Source organism: Suncus etruscus, chromosome 4 (assembly GCF_024139225.1).
Source record: "Suncus etruscus isolate mSunEtr1 chromosome 4, mSunEtr1.pri.cur, whole genome shotgun sequence".
In the NCBI taxonomy this organism is placed as follows: Eukaryota; Metazoa; Chordata; class Mammalia; order Eulipotyphla; family Soricidae; genus Suncus; species Suncus etruscus.
Window position 1 is genome coordinate 142,534,901 of NC_064851.1, and position 10,179 is coordinate 142,545,079.

A 10,179-nucleotide genomic window follows, 5' to 3' on the forward strand; every position below is an offset into this window, starting at 1 on the left:
AAGAAAGAAATATAGAAATTGAGTATGATCATCTTAAAATCCTGGCTTAGTAAATGCAATTTCAAACAGAAATTATTTCCTATAACAAGGTGCAACAAGTATAAGCTTAGCTGGTTGTGTGAATCACAAAATGTAGAAAATACTAAGGTGAGCACTTTCAGACGCTGTTGCTGCTGCCCGGCTGGTGGGGTCTTGGCTGGAACCACCATGGTCATGTCGGGTCAGATCCAGGAGGCAGGCAGAGAAGGTCAGCACAGCGGGAGTGCTAAGACTAAGCGCAGCATGGTGTGGTTGGTGTGGACCCCCGGCCCTGGAGCAGAGGGAGTCTCTGGCCCTGCCATGGTGCACAGAGAGAAGTTGTAGTTGAATTAAGGAAGAATAAAAGAGATGACCATCTCTTAAAGAGAAGGAATATAGTACATAAAGATATCTATGAAGACTCTGATAAAGATGGTATAGAGTACAAAATACCTCCCTAGGAGCTATTGTTCTAAATGCTTCAAGTGACAACCAAAAATTCAGTTAAGCGCAGTCAAGTTGCTAGGAAACTTTGGTCCGGTGACCAAAATCCACCAATTATTGACATAATAAAACCTGAATTATTGCCAATTTTAGTCCATTGTCTTGAAAGAGATGATAATCCTATACAGTTTAAAGCTGTTTGGGCTATGAAAAACATTCATCTGGGACATCTTTTTTTTTTCTTTTGGTTTTTGGGCCCCACCCAGCGGTGCTCAGGGGTTACTCCTGGCTATCTGCTCAGAAACAGCTCCTGGCAGGCATGGGGGACCAATGGGACACCAGGATTCGAACCAACCACCTTTGGTCCTGGATCGGCTGCTTGCAAGGCAAACGCAGCTATGCAATCTCTCCGGGCCTCATTTGGGACATCTTAACAAACACAAGCAGTCATTAAGTCTAAGGCAGTGCCACTTTTCTTGAGACTTCTCCATTCACCCTATTAAAATGCCTTTGAGCAGGCAGTGTGGGCACTGAAAAGCATCATACTGATAGGCACAGTGTAGAGATTATGTCATAAGTCTTGGCATTGTGAAACCTGCACTTGCTTTCAAAAGTCCGTCTACTGGGGCCTTCTCAGGCACAGCGGTGCTTGACTTGCAAGCAGCCGACCCAGGACCTAAGGTGGTTGGTTCAAATCCTGGCATCCTATATGGTCCCCCATGCCTGCCAGGAGCTATTTCTGAGCAGATAGCCAGGAGTAACCCCTGAGCACAACCAGATGTGACTAAAAAAAAAAAAAAATAAAAATAAAAAAGTTCATCTACTCCTATAACTTTCTTAAGAAATGTCACTTGAGGAGGTCAGAGCAGTGGCATAGGTGGTAGGGCGTTTGCCTTGCAGGCACTAGCCTAGGACAGACAGCAGTTCGATTCCCCAGCATCCCATGTGGTCCCCCAAGCCAGGATTGATTTCTGAGCTCATAGCCAGGAGTGACCCCTGAATTTCACCAGGTGTGCCCCCCTCCAAAAAAAGAAAGAAATGTCACTTGGGCTATGGTCTACTTATGTTGCCACAAAGACCCACACCCCCAATGGAAATGATACAGGAGATTCTTCCAATTCTTTGTGTTTTAAGTCATCATATATATAGGTAAACACAGTCTGGGCTCTCTCCTACCTTATGGATCATGGCAATAATACATACAGATGGTAATAGATTCTGGGATGGTCCCTCATTTGGTTCCTCTGCTCAGCTACCAGATAGTTACAGTTCAGAGAAAACAAATGAGGGACCATCCCAGAGTCTATTACCATCTCTATCTGGGCTGTGGAAATAATCGTGACCTAGACTGATGAGCAAAAACAGTCATCCTGAATTGTGATGCACTTTCACATTTCCCAGCACTCCTGATCCATCCCAAAGAGAGAATTAATAAGGAAGCAGTGTGGTCCTCACAAAAATCATGGCAGGGAATCAGCAGCAAATCCAAGCAGTAATCGATATCAACCTTGTACCAATGATAATACATGTTTTGGATAAGGGGAATTTGGGAACTCAGAAAAAACTTTGTGGGGGCCATTAATGACTTAACCATCAGTGTGAGAAAAGATCAAATGGCTTAGCTAATCCAACAAAATGTTATCCTACCTTTTTGCAATTTGCTTAATGTAAAAGTGCACAAATTGTACAACTAGTCCTCAGTGGTATATTTAAAATAGCTGTACATGAGGTAGAAACCATATCTAATCTCATAGAAGAATGCAGAGGACTGGAGAAAACTGAGCAATGTCATGAAAATGAAGACATCTACGAATTGGCCTATGAGATCATTGATCAATTCTTCTCTTTAGATGATATTGATGAAAATCCTAGCCTTGTTCCAGAGGCAATACAAGGTAGAACATTTGGTTTCAATTCATCTGCCAACACACCAGTGAAAAGATTCCAGTTTTAGAGATGACATGAAAGTGAAGTCTAATGCGGCATTTCTACCAAATGAATGTTTTATGCTATGAAAAGCTTTCAATATCATAAAAATTAATTTGTGCAAATTTTTGTAGGGAAAACAATAAATTTCCCTATTTTGAGCCACTTTAGGGAGAAAACTTTGCATTTTTAAAACTCGCATAGAAAATTATGCATGTGAGGGACCAGAGCAGTGTGGCAGCGTATAGGGCAGGGGTCTTCAAACTACAGCCTGTGGGCAGCATGTCACATGTTGCCGGCAGAGGAGTCTGATCCGGCCCGCCAGCAGTGAGCGCTGTTTGGTTGCCAAGATACCTGCCAGCATATACATTCAGTGTATATCCAAATATCAGGAACCATGCACTCAAAATGGTAACCATCTTTGGTAGCACTTATGCCTCTGAATAGACTTTTTCAAGAATGAAACTTCTAAAATCTCCAACCAGACCAAGATTAACTGATGCCCACTTGCATCACTTGTTACGACTGGCAGTGACAAATATGGAACCGGACATTGACCATCTCTTTAGCCAAAAGCAGGCCCACAGTTCTCATTGAAATACTGGTGCGTGATCGGTTTATTTATAAATGGTTTTCATTTTATTTATGTAAGGTATGTGCAGTGTGAGTAGGAATTAGTAGCTCATATAGTCCGGCCCTCCAGCTCTCCAAGGGACCGTAATCTGGCCCCCACTTTAGAAAGTTTGAAGACCCCTGGTATAGGGTATCTGCCTTGCACGTGGCTGACCTAGGACAGATCGTGGTTTTGATCTCCCTATGTCCAATATGGTCCCCCAAGCCAGGAGCAATTTCTGAGCACAAAAGTCAGGAGTAACCCCTGAGCATCACTGGGTGTGGCCCAAAAACCAAAAAACAAATTATGCATATGGTTTTTATAAATTGTTTTGTTGTCATGCACACTAAATTAATGTTACATAAATTAATTAGTGTATCAAAGAACTCTTGAAAAAAGTGGCTCATTGTAGGACTGTGCCTTCCCTTTCGAGCACAAATGTTGCATGAATAAGTTTGTTATAAGAAACATACCAGCTTAGTCACCATTAACATCTATATCTACTTTGTGTTGAAAATCAACTGGCAATTCTGAAACACTGTAAAATAGATAAAAATTATTTTGTGATCATAACTCTGTTGAACTAGAATATTTTTCCAGCATTTCTTGCTATCAAAAACATGGTGAATGTTTAAAACTAGAAGCCGTGGAATACTAGCTTGTACATTTTATCCAAGTAGACTGCAGGCTAGGCTGTCTGGGGAAATAAACATTAAAAGTTAAATAAAAAAGCTAAAGAGTTATAAAGTGTGATACATAAGTATAAATGAATATATTTATTTTCTATGCAGAGATTTGGCTTTTTTTTAGAAAAATATATTGACTCAGACAACTTATAAAATATAACATAACAACTTTATTTACAAATTAAATTTAGGAATTTGTTGTGCTCACCATTATTATCTCCATACAGTGAATACATGAAAGATATTTTTTATCTGTATTAGGCAGATTATGTCAGAGAATAAATTGAATATTTTTGTATTTTGTCTTTTGGAAAGAAGAAATCTTCTATGATATTCCAGAGCATATAATGAGAAAAATACATAGATTTACATGTCAATTTGATGGAATTATTAAAGCATTTTCATTAAAACATTAATGCTATCCACCAATGTTGTAAAACTCACTGTTTACCACTGCAGTGGAAGTCAATAGAATTTGGTAACCAGGTTGTATGAATTCTGTGTGGTTAGAAATTGTAATAAATAATCTCAATCCTTTTTTCCAACTTCATGTGATTCTGAAATAAAAATTTAATTTTCAGGCTCATATTTGACCAAAATAAATATAAGAGCAGAATTTGAGGAGGATGTCCTTTCAGGATATCTTTAAAAGTTATCATTTTCAGATCCTATACCATCTATTAGCATATCATATACAATAAAGTTTGAGCACAGATTTTAAATAGTCAGTTAAATAATTAAGTATAATTATTTAGAATAGTTGAAGGAGAAAAAGTAGGTAAAGAGTATTAAAAATAACATTTAGGGCCAAGCTAGAGAGATACAGAGCATACAGCAATAGCTTTGAATGCTACCAGCTTGTGTTTAATCCTAGTACTTTACATAGTCCTTCAAGTCCCAAATGGACTTGAAACTCAAAGCCAGAATTAAGACCTGAACATTGACAGATGTGGCCCTTTGTGAAAACAAAGAATCTCAGTTTTATTTTGGAATAGTACCAAGATATACGATAAATATTCAGATGTTAATCAAGACTATAGCTACATAGGGATGAGATTGACTATAAAATATGAAAAGGAAACAAATTTGCATGGGGAGAAGTAAGATCTATGAGCTACTGAAGAAATCAACGTGTATCCGAATATGTAAATTTTAAGTTAAACAATACTGTAATATGTGTAAATGCTTGAAATATAATTAACTAATCCAAGGTTGTCTTGAAAGTAATAATTTCCTGATAGTGGACAGTGAATGACTATCCATGCTCTAACACAATCACATGAAATAGTGAGTTTACACAATTGATCTAGGTTTATGAGCAAAAGAACATGTGAGATTTCTAATAGATAGGTAGAAATAATTATTAAAGTTCTGGAGTGAAAATACAGTACATAGGGCAATTGCCTTGCATGAGTATAAACCAGGTTCAATCCCCAGCATCTGATATGGTTCCCTGAGCATTTGCAGGAGTGAATCTTGAGTACAGAGATAAAAGTAATCCCTGAAAATTGCTGGGTGTTAAACAAATGATTAACTGAGGGAATCAAGAAAGTAAGAAACATGTACATGTTCTATAAAAATTCAAATAGGTGTAATTGAGACTACTGTGGTATCCTAGTCATTTGCTTGAGCAGTCAATGACAGTAAGTACACTTCGTTAGGTATGTGAAGTTTTGTCTCTGTACTTCTCCAGTTTTCATTATCACTACAAAAGTCAGTTTAGAAAGCATTTTCATTCATTCCTAATTCACCTGTGAGTTCAAATGAGCTTGCAGTATTCTATCCAACCTGCTACCATGACTGAAACATTCACCCTGCTGACAAAAAGTGAAACCAACTGCTTGATAGGGGCAGAATTGCTGGGGGCCATACGAAATATCTCTTGTCTTTGAAGTAATTGCTATCATTAAAAGTAGTGTTAAATATCATTTCATATCTTTAGAACTAATTCTTTTCTGTAAACATGGAGAGTCTAACAACCATCAACATTTCATCTTGCTTACTTCTCTAATAGTTATAGAGACCAAAGAATATGGTCTGTAATCAACACTCAAAGTGATTCCAGAATTAATATGAGATACATAGAGTCAAATTGTGAGCAAGAAAATGGTATTTACTCTATAACCAAGTTAGTTTGTTTTTATTCATCTAAACCCCTTTTGTGTGTTTTGACTTTAGGGATATTGATGATTATTTAAGAGAATATTAATTTTATGTGATATAATTTTTAATAATAACATTAAAGATGATATTAAATATCTGGAGGGCTAAGATATTATGGACTTCTTAAAAGGAAAAAATATGAAAACAAGCATTTTCTATTATTTCTGTCAAGCTTTGTTCCTTGACTTTATAAAGTAATTGAGAGATTTTTAATCCAAATCCAAGAAACAGATGTTATTAAAAAAAAAGCAAATGAAACACAAACCAGAAAATTAGCCTGAAAAAAAAATCGAACTCTATCATGCTACTTATATGATATTTGAAAGTAATGTAAATTCTCTGAACTTAAAACATGATTTTTAGAAAATAAAAAAATATGTGCTAAATGACTTCAAAATTACCCTCACAGGGGCCTAAGCGGTGGCGCCTAGAGGTAAGGCATCTGCCTTGCAAGCGCTAACCTAGGACATACTGCGGTTCAATACACCGGCATCCCATATGGTCTCCCCAAGCCAGGAGCAGTTTCTGAGTGCATAGTAACCTCTATGTTACTATGCAGGTTCTGAGTGCATAGTAACCTCTGAGCGTCAATGGATGTGGCCCAAAAACAATAACAAAAACAAAGCAAAATCCCTCTCACTTAGTTTTAACTAATTTTGCCAATTTAGGGATCCAGAAACTAATGCAAATGTACAGAATAAGGCTGATATAAAACTTTACCTTAAGCTGACATTAAAATAAAGTTAAGTAAGATTATGACACATTTTTAAAAAACTTAATATCATGAATTAAAAACAGCTGAATCAAGTCTTGAAATAAAAGAGGAAATTTTTTGTTTAGATTTTGCTAATATCATTGCTAAGGAAATATTTTAAAGGTGTATCATAAAAATATAATGCATCATAAAATGTGCCTAAAATAAAGGTAACAGAATGTTTCACTATACATAATGAGTAACTAGAATGGAGAAAAATTTTTCCTTGAGAAAACCTTTATTTATAGCTGATTAGAAATATTTGAGAAGCTGTCAAATCTAAGATGCATACCAGGTTCCTTAGTGTGATTATAAGGGTAAAAATTAATGACATCAATGACATTAATTGATCTGTAGAACCAAGCTTTACTTAAAACATTGTCAATAAATATAAGTTCAATTAGGTAAGGTAGGATTGCCATAGAATACCATGAATCTCACTGAATATATTTACAAATAAAGTAAAATATTATAAGAAAGTCTACATAGTTAGATAATGCAATTAAACTGCTGAAGACTTAATAACCATAGGGGCATTTTAAAGCAGTAGGATTCCATTTATCTATTAATATTTTACAATTTCCACAACAGTTTCACAGATATTATTTTTCCTAAGAAGAATTTGGTTATGGGAACATGCAAAAATTATAAATATACTTCCTAATTAATCAATTAATATAAAATGTAATTTTTAAGTGAAGTTATTTTAATTTTACAGTGTTGAAAGTTTAATAGTGTTTGGAATTAATACTGCTTGGCATATGTATACTTCCTTGCATTCCTCATTATCTTTTAAAGTATATCTATGTTGTATCTTTATAATTATTATGTTTTCTATTTGAAGGGCAAAATATCACTATTTTATAATAAATCAAACAGAATTAAGCTTTTTTTGCAAGTGATTAAGTATGATTTTGAACTTTGTATGTAATTAAATCATAAATGTTGACATAAGAGTGAGAGTTAAATAACTAAAGCCTAATCAATAATCACATCTATATCACATAAAGTTTTATGGTTGAGATTTAATAAATATGACAGGAATATATAGGGAATTGAATGAGAAGACAATATACAACGAATATTAGAATCCTGATATAAAGCATTTTTATATTCACCAAGAAAATTATAATCAGCTGAATGTTATAAAGTTGTCAATTAATTGTTACTTAGTTAATTAATTGTTTTTTTTAATGGAGTTGTTTTGCATCTCATCTTTCACCTCACTGAATCTATCTTCAGCTGCTATTACTCTGTTGGTGAGGCTTTTCTTTGAGGTTTCCTTTTTGTCTACTGAGTGTTTCAGACCTGTTATTTCATTTGGAGTTTTCTGATTTATAACTTCATATCCTCTTGATTCTTATTTGTAGTCCATTCAAATCGATCTATGCTTTCTTTTGAGTTGTATGAACATCCTCTATATTTCTTCTCTAAACTTATCCAAGAGGCTAACTAGGTGGTTGGCACTTTTCAGGTATCAGAGCTGCATCTTTATTCTCTATGCCTGATGTTGGCCTCTGTTTTATCCCTATTGTCACATTTGTTTGTTGTGTATGTTTTTTTTTCTATGTGTTATGTGGGTTTCATTGGTTAAAAATATGTGCAGCCACAAGCAGAGCAGCTAGGCCTCTCTTGCTCCACTCCTTGGGTTTTGCCCAAGGATCACTCACCTTCTGCAAATGCTTCTGGGTGGGTCTGGACTCAAAAGCCAAAGCCGATGGTCAGACTGCAACAAACATTTGTTAATTAAGTTTGTTATTGTTCCTGTTTTACAACCGCCCACCACATCCTATGTCAAGAATATCTTACGGTCGACAATGCATTATTGGCCCTTACATCGTAAATGAGTTTCTAGTCCTATTATTTTTATATTTGGCTAACCATCCGATTCCCAGGCCCATTATTCTTTCACAAGGTTACAATCTTTGTTAAGATTTGGCATTTCATAGGCCCCCTGGGCTGACCACTTAGTCCAGGGGACCAAGATCCCCCCCACACCAGGCGGGTATTCAGGGCCATGCCTGGTTAATCGGGCCCTGGGGGGAGGGGGTGAGAAATTCCTCCCTATGCATCCAAAAACTACAGAACCGCGCAGGGGCTCACGCCCCTGCGCGTACTTCATGTATTAAGAGTATTCCTTATTCTTATGTTGTGTTTTGCATATCCAGAATGCTCATTTTGTATTCTGCCCTTTCCCACACCCCTACAAAGCTCTTTTTTACTCCTTAACTCTCTAACCCCCCCAAACGTCACTAACCTACATTACTCTTTTTAACTTCAGTAGTGTACAATCCTAATCACAGACCAAAGCAGTGCATTGTGTGTAACAACCCCAAACTGTTTCAAGATACATAAAATGGACACGTATTTCTTTAGAATATTTTGTGTTTTTTTCTCTGACAGCTATAATTCTTACTAAATGTTGTCTTATACAGTGACGATTCTAACCACTTTGTATCTTCTCTTTTTGAGCTGTTTAACAAGGAATTTTGGTGAAATAGTCCCCCAGTTTAATGCTTATGATAGAACCATATCATGGGAATCGTTGGACTTGTTCTTATGGCCCCCATATGAGCCAATAACACCACGTGGCATTGCTCCTTTTTTGCATAGGCACATTAAAATGGGAAAATACTATACATACAAATAAGATCCTATCTAATAGAGATTGGAACACACAAATCTTGTAGTGCACAGAGACCTTACACCCTGAACATTGACATAATGACCTGGCACAGACCTCAGATGAAAGGGCATTTTCCATTCACCCTTGAACCAGGGAAGCCATCCACGAAACATCCAGGCTTGTCTATAACTTCACCTGGAAGCAATCCTCTACCATGGAAGACCCTACACTGCTCAGACATTGACCTGCTCAAAAGAGACTTCCCTTAACACTGAGAAGACTTAACAACAACAACGACCTGCTTACAGGACAAGGCTCCCTGCATTGCCCTTTGATTGTGAGGTGAAACGAGAGGACGCTCCACATCCTGACTTCAATGTAGGATATGCAGATTCCAGAATCTTTAATACAGAAACATGACACCAACAACAGAGACTGTGTGAAAAATAAAAGTGTGTTGGCACTACAGACAATGTCTTGGATTGGACAATCTAGCTTTCCTGGAGCCTAGAGTTGGTCTTGTGCCAGGAAACTTCAGGGGTCGGGTCTCTTTGTATTTAGGCCAAGGTTATTTCTTTCCATGTCCCTCATATTTTGGTGGGCCTATGCAAACAACAATTGCCACTCTAACACCATTTTACCATTTTTACTGTGTTCCTTTGACTCTAATCCTTAAAAAGAACCCACATAAAATTTGAGGTTAATTTAAGCTAATATGCCTGTACATGAAAATGTAAAAAAATACTATGCCTGTAATGTTTAAGAAGTTACGTAAGTTTTATGGCTTTAGATTGCCTTGTGTGCTGTTAAGAAATATTATAATGTGTTACAATCTGGGGACTTGAGGGACAAAGTAATTGTACATGGATTCTGTCTTATTTATCTTAATGTTCTTTGGCTAAAATTTCAAAGTTAAGATATCAGCAAGGGGACTTCTGAGAATTATGTT

At 36.5% G+C, this 10,179-nt stretch overlaps 1 pseudogene; it reads left to right on the forward strand.

The window, feature by feature from the left end:
• Positions 1-207: 207 nt before the first annotated feature.
• LOC126007244 (importin subunit alpha-3-like) lies at positions 208-2,416 on the forward strand (annotated as a pseudogene).
• Positions 2,417-10,179: the final 7,763 nt, after the last annotated feature.